The sequence below is a fragment of the Lissotriton vulgaris genome, chromosome 2_1, assembly GCF_964263255.1.
Source record: "Lissotriton vulgaris chromosome 2_1, aLisVul1.2, whole genome shotgun sequence".
Lineage (NCBI taxonomy): Eukaryota > Metazoa > Chordata > Amphibia > Caudata > Salamandridae > Lissotriton > Lissotriton vulgaris.
Window position 1 is genome coordinate 1,662,052,212 of NC_141687.1, and position 8,616 is coordinate 1,662,060,827.

At 48.9% G+C, this 8,616-nt stretch overlaps 1 long non-coding RNA gene across 1 annotated transcript in view; it reads left to right on the forward strand.

Moving 5' to 3' along the window:
* The window catches only part of LOC147733030 (uncharacterized), a 140,100-nt gene extending 132,275 nt beyond the window's left edge, over nt 1-7,825 (forward strand). Inside the window, exon 5 of the long non-coding RNA XR_015308696.1 lies at nt 7,744-7,825. This is a non-coding gene — a long non-coding RNA (uncharacterized LOC147733030). The remainder of the gene's footprint in view (nt 1-7,743) is intronic.
* The last annotated feature ends 791 nt before the right edge of the window (nt 7,826-8,616 follow it).

Sequence of the window (8,616 nt, forward strand, 5' to 3'; positions counted from 1 at the left end):
GATCTTCGGAGTTCCGATCCCTGGGCCATCTTTTCGATGTTGATGGGATCATACCATTTCAGCAGGTCAAATCGGAGTATGGGATTCCTGAAACTGAATGTCTACGATACCTCCAGATTCGTCACTGGGCACTGCACCCTCAAATTAGGACGTATGCTCACAGACACCTCTCCGTATACGAAAAATGGCTCCTTACTCGCACACCAGATAAAAAACTAATCTCTGACTTGTATAAAATGATACTAGCCAGAAACACACACATGCATATTGCCAGTCGCGCTTGATGGGAGCGAGACCTGGGTAGGTCATTAATTGTTAAGGAATGGGAAGGTGTATATTACAGGGCTCGGCACTCCGCCTACCACATGGGACATGAGCGAAATATTAACCAAAAAAGGCCACCTAGTGGTACTAGACCCCTGAAACCTTCATCTAGCGGACCTAAGATAGAGCGCTGCCTGCTGGCGGGGTTGTGGGAGCGTGGGCACCTTGGTACATTTACTTTGGGACTGAAACCACTTGCAGGAGTGGTGGACAAACACCTAGACACACGGTTTCCCACATACATCCTATTAGGTCTCCCAAACCCCTTGACGTACCCTCTTACATCCTGGAGAGGCCGCTTAATTGTAATTGCTCTAGGCTCAGCGGTTCAAAACATACTAACACATTGGCGCACCTCTCAGACCCCTACGTTCACGGGTTGGTTGTATCGATTGTAGCATGTCCTAGGGATGTAAAAGTTGATCTTCACGCTGGCCGGGAAAGGCTCCACATTTGGAGCACTCCGGCAACCATTCTTGTCTCTTCTCGCCTCTGAATTTCGATAAGTAACCTGCCCCAGGTATTTGAGCCTCCTACAGCTCTCTGACCAGCAGCCGACAGTGATATAATTCTCCTACTCACATACTGGGACCCAGACAGCTCTCAGATTCTGTTCTATTCTGGGGGACGAGGGAAAGGGAGGGGGGGGGGGGGGTTATAATAAGTTTCATTTTCATGTTCCGACATTTTGTCTGTATGCTCCGACTCCTCTGCTTATGTATTATAGCCACTTAGGGCTTATGCAGCCCTTGCTATTCTATATATTTCGAGATGTTGGACATGCTATTTGTTGACAAAATCTTAATAAAATATTTAAACCATAATATATGGCAAGGGGTACTTTATCCCATATATTAAGGCAATCATTTCTGAAAGCACAAAAAAACATATATCTGTATTGTCAATGGTTCTGGATTTAAGAAACTGTTTTCCGTGGGATATTATCATATAAACAGGTGTATCAAAAAACTCTAAGCTATATCTTCAGATGAGTTTGTGAAGAAAATAGCATTCCACCATTGGGAAATAAAAAAGTAGATGAACTCATGTTGTCTTGTTTTTTAGGTTGAGCATACCAGGTAGAGAAAGCTGTGTGTTTGCATTAGACTTATTATGACTTTACAGGGGTTTACTCATTGTTTACCATCGGTTGATTCCATTGCCACACTCATATGATTGCTTTTAATTCGATGTGTTGCTTTCCTTTTCTTGTGTCTCCTCCTCCCCTGAAAAATAGCATTTTTATAATCCTTTTGATAGGCGACTTTTATCATTTCACTGCTCTCATTTAGGGAATTCAATGAGTCCATGGGGCATATTCTCAAAGATCTATCGCCAGGTAATCTGCACTTTATCACAGCCAAAGGTATGATAAATGTATAGCCCCATTCCTAAGCTGCTGCTAACAGCCCATATCACCAGCTTATGTGCACTAGCAGTCGCAAAAAACATCGCCACAGATGACCCCGGCAACTAACGCTAATGACATGCAGAGTATGCGTTCCCGTGCAAAATAGCCACGACAACACCACCCCACAACATTCTCAACGACCAGCCAGATTGGCAAAAAGATCACAAAACGTGCAATAAGGCACAGTAGCAGCAGGATTGTAACACCTGCTCTTACTTGGTGCAAAGTTGGACGACAACCGGCACCTTACAAGGGAGTACAGCCCAGAGCTACACATGAAGAACAACAGATGCCCTAGAGCAACTGTTCATGCAGCCCGGAGCCCCAATAGGGAAACAACACCCACCACCACCACCCCAGAACAGCCCCCTCCCCGGGGCTCTACCCCGGGCACCCCCCCTTTGGACAAAGATATTGTAAATCAACTCTGCGAAATCATGACCCAAACAATTCCCAATCACAACACCTTACATACATGTGTGGACAGAAAAAGGGAAATCATATATTCATCTCATAATATCCAAAAAATAAGTTTATTACAGAATTAACCCAAAACAACAATTCTGAAGAGTTATGGTGGGTCTTCTCAGGACATTCTGTAAGCCACAGCCTCCAAGAGAGAAATCTAGATAAGAAGGTGTGTCATGCGCTCATCAAAGTACAGAGAGAGAGAGCGATAGAGAGAGAGATACAGAGATAAGGTGAGAAAGAGAGCGAGTGAGAAAGAGTGAGAGTGAAAGAGGGAGAGAGAAAGAGAGGACGAGAGAGAGTGAGAGAGGGCGGGAGAGAGAGAAGGAGAGAGAAAGAGAGGGAGATAGAGTGAGAGAGGGAGAGAGAAAGAGAGAGAGAGAGAGAGAGAGAGAGAGAGAGAGAGGGAGAGAGGGAGAGAGGGAGAGAGAAAGAGAGGGAGGGAGAGAGAGTGCTGACACTGCGGACCTAGGCCTCACTGCTCACCTGCTGCCACTAGTGTGTCTCCAATCAAGTGCCGGTATACACTGCAGTCCCCCAGGTCCCTTATCTGAAACAGTGTACAGAGACATGAATGGCCATACAGTGTCACACACCATCATGGCTTGTCCGTCCCTGCGCACCCAGGCTCCTGCACTCCAGCCCCTTCCCCGCCCAATGGCGATTGTCCGTCCCTGCACAACCAGGCCTCACTGCTCACCTTCCGCCACCGGCGTGTCTCCAAGAGGGCCCACCACATGCCGGTGGGAGCTCCAAACCTGGGGCCCACGACAATGGCACCCTCCACATCCTGCAGCACTGCACCTCGGGCCACCAGGTCACACACTTGATTATGGGTTTTGATTTCGCAATGGCAGAGACCGTATTAGTGCACACGGCATCATCGCAGGCTGCACACCCGCTCAGCTCTTGAGGTGCCACTAACTCTGTGAACCGCGAGGAAACATCACATGTCGGGAGGCCCCGACTGCGGTCCAGCAGGGCTCACTCTAATCCTCACCAGTCCGGACCACCAGGACGGTGCATCATTGCAGGCTGCACACCCGCTCAGCACTTCAGGTGCCCCTACCTCAGTCCACTGCAAGACACCGTCCCGTGGTGGTGTGCCTGCGCCTGCCGCAGTGTATCCGGTGCCACCAAGTCTCCTGTGATGCCTGTGCTGGATGGGTGTGGTGTGGGTGTAAACCAGCCGTGAGGGAGTGGCTGTGGCATGTGGACAACTAAACCTGTGAGCAGCCGATCCCCACAGGGAAGACCTGGAACATATAGCGTTGTCATCCCCCCGTGAGCGTAAGGGGAGTGGGCTGTCCTAGTGTATGCCAGTCCAGTGTAATGGTGTGTACAATGACCCCGGGGCTCTGGGCGTGGTTCCGCCCTGGGCTGGACAAGGAAGGAACTAATGGATGTGTCGCGGTTGTAGTATTGGCGCCACCCGGACTGCTAATGGCAATGTGTCACCCTGTGACCTAAATCCCACATCATGAGCAACATGGACGTAAGGGGGAATTACTGACCCTACATGCATCCATACTTCCATACTTGAAAGATCATAGACATGACACATCTGTGTGAATATGAATGTTTATTGCACATTCAGTGGAGTGTTGCAGCTGGAGCAGTACATGGCCATGAAAACCCCACTTTACATTGGTGGCCCATGGAGGGTCAGCCAGAGTCCTTCAGGGAATGACAAGTACATCAGAAAAGGAGTTCAGTCTGCAGTCTGAGAGCTGTGTCATTGGTGATAGAAGAGAATATGGCAGTCCATGTCGAGGTCCATGGTGAGTGTCGCAGAGTGCATTAGGGGACAGTTGAAGGTGATGATGTAGAGGGCAGAACCAAGCAGAAACAGGCCACATGGCGGAGATGAATGCTACTGCGTCCTTCAAACCACGAAAGCAGATTCATCCACATCTTTGTCCTCTGCTGTTGCATGTGCCTCACATGTGGGTGGTGGTGATCTGTCTCCAGCACTGTGTGGCAGTAACACCTATGGGGCTGGATGCGGAATGTCTGCTGCACTGTGTGGCACTGACACATCAGGGACGGGAGATGTGAATGGGGTGGTAGCAGCAGCATGCATCAGCGCCAGGCCTTGTGGCAGCAATGCCATGAGGAGGGTCTTTAGGGCATTGAGGGACCCAGCTACTTCTTGCTGGTCTGCAGCTGTGGCAGCAGCTCTTTCCGCCTGCGACCTCTCCATGTTCTCCATGATCCCACGCATGTGTCCCACCCCCCCGGGTGAGATCGCTGGAGGCACTCTGACTAGACAGTTGTTCTTGCCGCAGAGTGAAGACTCTAGCAATGTCAGCCATAGTTCGTTGGAGAGCATGGAGCAGACTGTGGGTGTCCGTTAGGGACTGTGAGCGGTCCCTGATGGCACTTAGACACCCACGTATGATGTCTAGTTTGGCTGCCATGCGATCGAACCCCACCTGTACCTGTTCAGCCAGCTTCCCCTGGCACCCCAACACACAGCGTTGGAAGGCCATGTGTTCATCGTGCGGGGACTTGGAGGCAGCCGTGGTGGTGGGGGGTGCTGCCTGCTGTGTGTTCTGTGCAGGGGGTGGGTTATCCTCGTAGCAGCTTGGCTGCCTTACTCCTGGAAGTGGGCTGCGGAGGCTCTCCACGAGCTGTTGGATGGAGTCAGAGTCGAAGGTGTGGTGTTCCTCCTCGTCATCAGAGAAGAGAGGTTCAGCCTGCTCAGCAGGATGTGTTAGATTTCCCTCTGCAATGTGAAGGGGAGATGCAGTTTAACATTGTGTTCACATGTATGTTGACGCATGGTACATGTATACATTCAGGCTGCATGACAGTGTACATTGTGACTGTTTGGTGGGAGCTGCCTATTTGATGCGGGACAGTGGACATTCCGACAACATCACGGATGTGTGTTTGTACTTGTCCATTGTCAACTCACATTTCTCTGCAATGCCAAATGTGATTGGCCAGTTTCTATGCACATGCAGCAGCAGTTGTGTCCTCTGTTCTGTTATGGAAGCGTTGCGATTTGTACCGCGCCGTTGTCAATGATGATGTGCTCTGCATATAATGTGTGTGTGCAGCATTTTGGGGGAGTCGCCCCTGCAGCTCTGATTTAGCTGCCCCTTATCCCTTACCTGCCGTGTGCCTCTGGCTTCTGTGCTTATGCAGTGCTGAGGCGTTGCATACTTGGGTACATTGGTCTCTTGGTGGGAGTTGGGGCTCTGGGACATGGTTTGTCTGCAGATGTGCTATGCTTAAATATGCATGGGTGCCATTGTGCCCATCTCTCCCCGTCACCCCAGTCCCTGGTCGTTACTCATCCTGTTGCTGTTGTGTCCGGTCTTGTTTGACAGTGTCCGGGCTGCCAAATCCTGCCACCGTCTCCCCACTGATGACTGTGGATACAATTTCCCCCATCTCGTCCAGCTCCTCCTGTGGCGCTGGACTCCCACCTCCAGTCTGCATTGCTGCCTTCCGGTTGTTTGAGAGTTTCTGCTTGGTTTTGCGCTTGACATCCTTCCAGCACCTCTTGTCCTCTCCGCACTCCAACTGCATTCACTTTGTCCACGATGGTCTGCTATATTCCATTTTTAATTGCCCGTGACACAGTGGAGGTGACGAACAGCAGTTGATGGTGTTCTATCACCTCCGTTTTCAGGATCCTATTTTCCTGTGGACTGAACCGCTTCTTCCTACTCTTCTTGTCCTTGCCCTTCCCTGATCCCGAGGTCCCCGGCTGGTCCTCCGGGGAGCCTGTGAGATTCTGGTTGTCCTCTGTACTTGCTCTGGCTGCCTCCATTGTGCTTTGCTGTTATTTGGCTTTGTTTGTATTTTTTTCTACTTTTGTAGTACATTTTTCCACATGATATGTGAGAATTGCAGGCCTGTGGCTGGATTTTGCTGTTTTTTTGTATCGCGATTGGCGTCATTGCTACTTTTTTTGCATTTGTGTTTCGTGTTTTTGCGGTGTCGCATTGATTTTAACACGTACATTTGACGCGTTATCGTGGGACTATCGCATGGTACTGCCGTGTTGGAAATACCACGTTAACATGGCGTTATTTTCCCGCGATAGACTGCGATGTGAAGAGTTGCGTTCAGCTAATTTTGCAGTAGTTATCATACGTTCTTCAGAATATGCCCCCATGTGTTTCTCCCAAGTGCTGGTTTCCTCCTGCCTATACACGCCTGACGCTCTGTGTTGCTCTGCACTTCTCCAAGCTGCCTAGGAAAGCATAGAACAGGGAAATATTTGATGAGCTATAGCTTAAGAGTTAACTTTGTTCCATCTCCTGCATTACACATATTGCATGAAAGTATAAGATTTGGCAGACAAAGGCTTTTATGGTGCTTGGAGAAGGGCCGTCTGCTGCATTCATTCAACTGGCATGTAAGGCAGATGGTTAACCTAACAAGACACTTCTCCCAGTGGCGGCTGGTAGGGAACTGCGGCGGGAGTTAGAAAATGAAAAAATAAACAAAAATGTTTTAAAACTTACCTGCGGTTAATGCCGCCAGCCTCTGACTCTGCCTCTCTGCAGCCTCTACTCGTCTCAGGGGAAGCACCCGGGCTCCCAGGCTCCCTAAGCCAATGACAACACTGCAGTGCAGTGTTGTGATTGGTTTTTCCTAAGGCAAACACAACACTGCATTGCAGTGTTGTGATTGGTCTGAGCGCTGTGGTTCGGCACTCACAGGGGGTCAGGGAGCCTGTGCAGGTTCCCCACCAGGCTGTGCAAAACAGCCTGGTGGGGAACATGCCAAGTGCGCATAAATGTTTGGTTGGCACATCACGGCCGGTCCAACATTCATTTGCACTTTGAGTAGGCAAACCTCTCCTTCCCTGGCCCCTGCTCTGGCCAGCCCCAGCACTACTCGCACCTGGGAACGGAAAAAGAAAATGATAATAACGCGTTTCGTTATTATCATTTTCTTTTTTCTCTGCATTGTGACTGCCTTAAAGCAGTGGGGCGACGCTCATCCGCCTTAGTGGAGGAGCCGCCCCTGACTTCTCTAGCAAGCTGATACATCCACTCTCTGGGCTACTGCTGGCGACCAGATGTTTGAAGCCTGTGGAGAGTAAATTAGGCATTGTCACACGTTCTTCTATACATTTGAACACTTCCTTATTCTTTTAAAATTCTGTTCAGATTTTCCTGAGTGAAAAATATTTGAAAAATAAACCATGTAATTTACAAAGACTGCAAACATTGAATTCAATGACCAGTTTTGAGATATCATAAGGTATGTGTTTGCGTTTCCTCCAGTATTTTGAAATGTTTTAACTTTTACTTTTTTAGTGAATAATTTACAAATACTGGCAAGACCAATAGATCGTCACTCACATTATAAAGGTTGGACCTATTGGCTTTACCAAAGCTTGTTCCAATAAGGTTCATGACTTGGACAAATGTGCAGGCGCGGTGACAAGCTGCTGCTTTTGCTGCAGTACCTTTCACCCTATCACTTTATGCTAGTGCTTGTGTGGCACCACCGGCGCGAGTCACTGTTCTTTCCTGACTCTTACTTTGATGAGAGAATCTATTTCTTTGCAGGAGCAACATCTTATATAACGTTCAGAAGAACGTCGGACAAGAAGGAGGAAAACTAAGATGCCTGTCTTAATCTTCACAAGGTAACTGTGCTGTGGGACAACATGTGTGGGAATCCGAAGCATGTCAGTGGGCTGTGTGGCTCTGCATCTTTTACTCTTGTTTTCTAGTCATTTGTAATCAGAAGCGGTGAGATCTTTCTCTAGGGCAGATTCTGACTAGCGTTGTAAATGGCTCATCATTCGTCCATGTACGGGCAGGGTTTATTGTAACACAACTATTTACCCGTTTATGTAATGATAATGTTTTTAATTACAGTAAAATAACCTCTTGCACTCATTTCCCGGTAGTTACCCACCACACAGGAGCATGGTATTGTGGCATCGGCTATAAAGATGATAGTTTTAGAAGGCCTGAAGAACGTCTAAACACTTGGACATAAGTCGGAGACACACAGTGCCGTTCTATGTAGCCTGTGATGGTGGAAGCTCAAGGATTGGTGGCTTACCAAAGGCTCACCACTAACTCCTTCCATGGATGCAGGGTAGAGCTCTTCAAATTATGGGTCACAGCAAAGCCACAGTGAGGGTCAGCTAAAGCTTCCTGTCGAATGACAGGTAGAGGCTGGTCAGGCGAATGCTGTGACTTGGTCACGATGTGGCTTTAGGTATGGGAAGGTTATTGATCTGTGCATGCTCCGGTTGACTCCCTTAGGTGTCAGTGTTACACATGCTTAATAGGGGCGGGATAACTGGAGGTTTCCGTGGCAACCAGTGATTTGATGCTGGTATTCAGTGGGGCCTTTTGACGTGAAGTGGCTGCTGGAATGACAGATGACAGAGCGGCTGGTGCTTTAGCCTCCTCGCAGCAGTATTC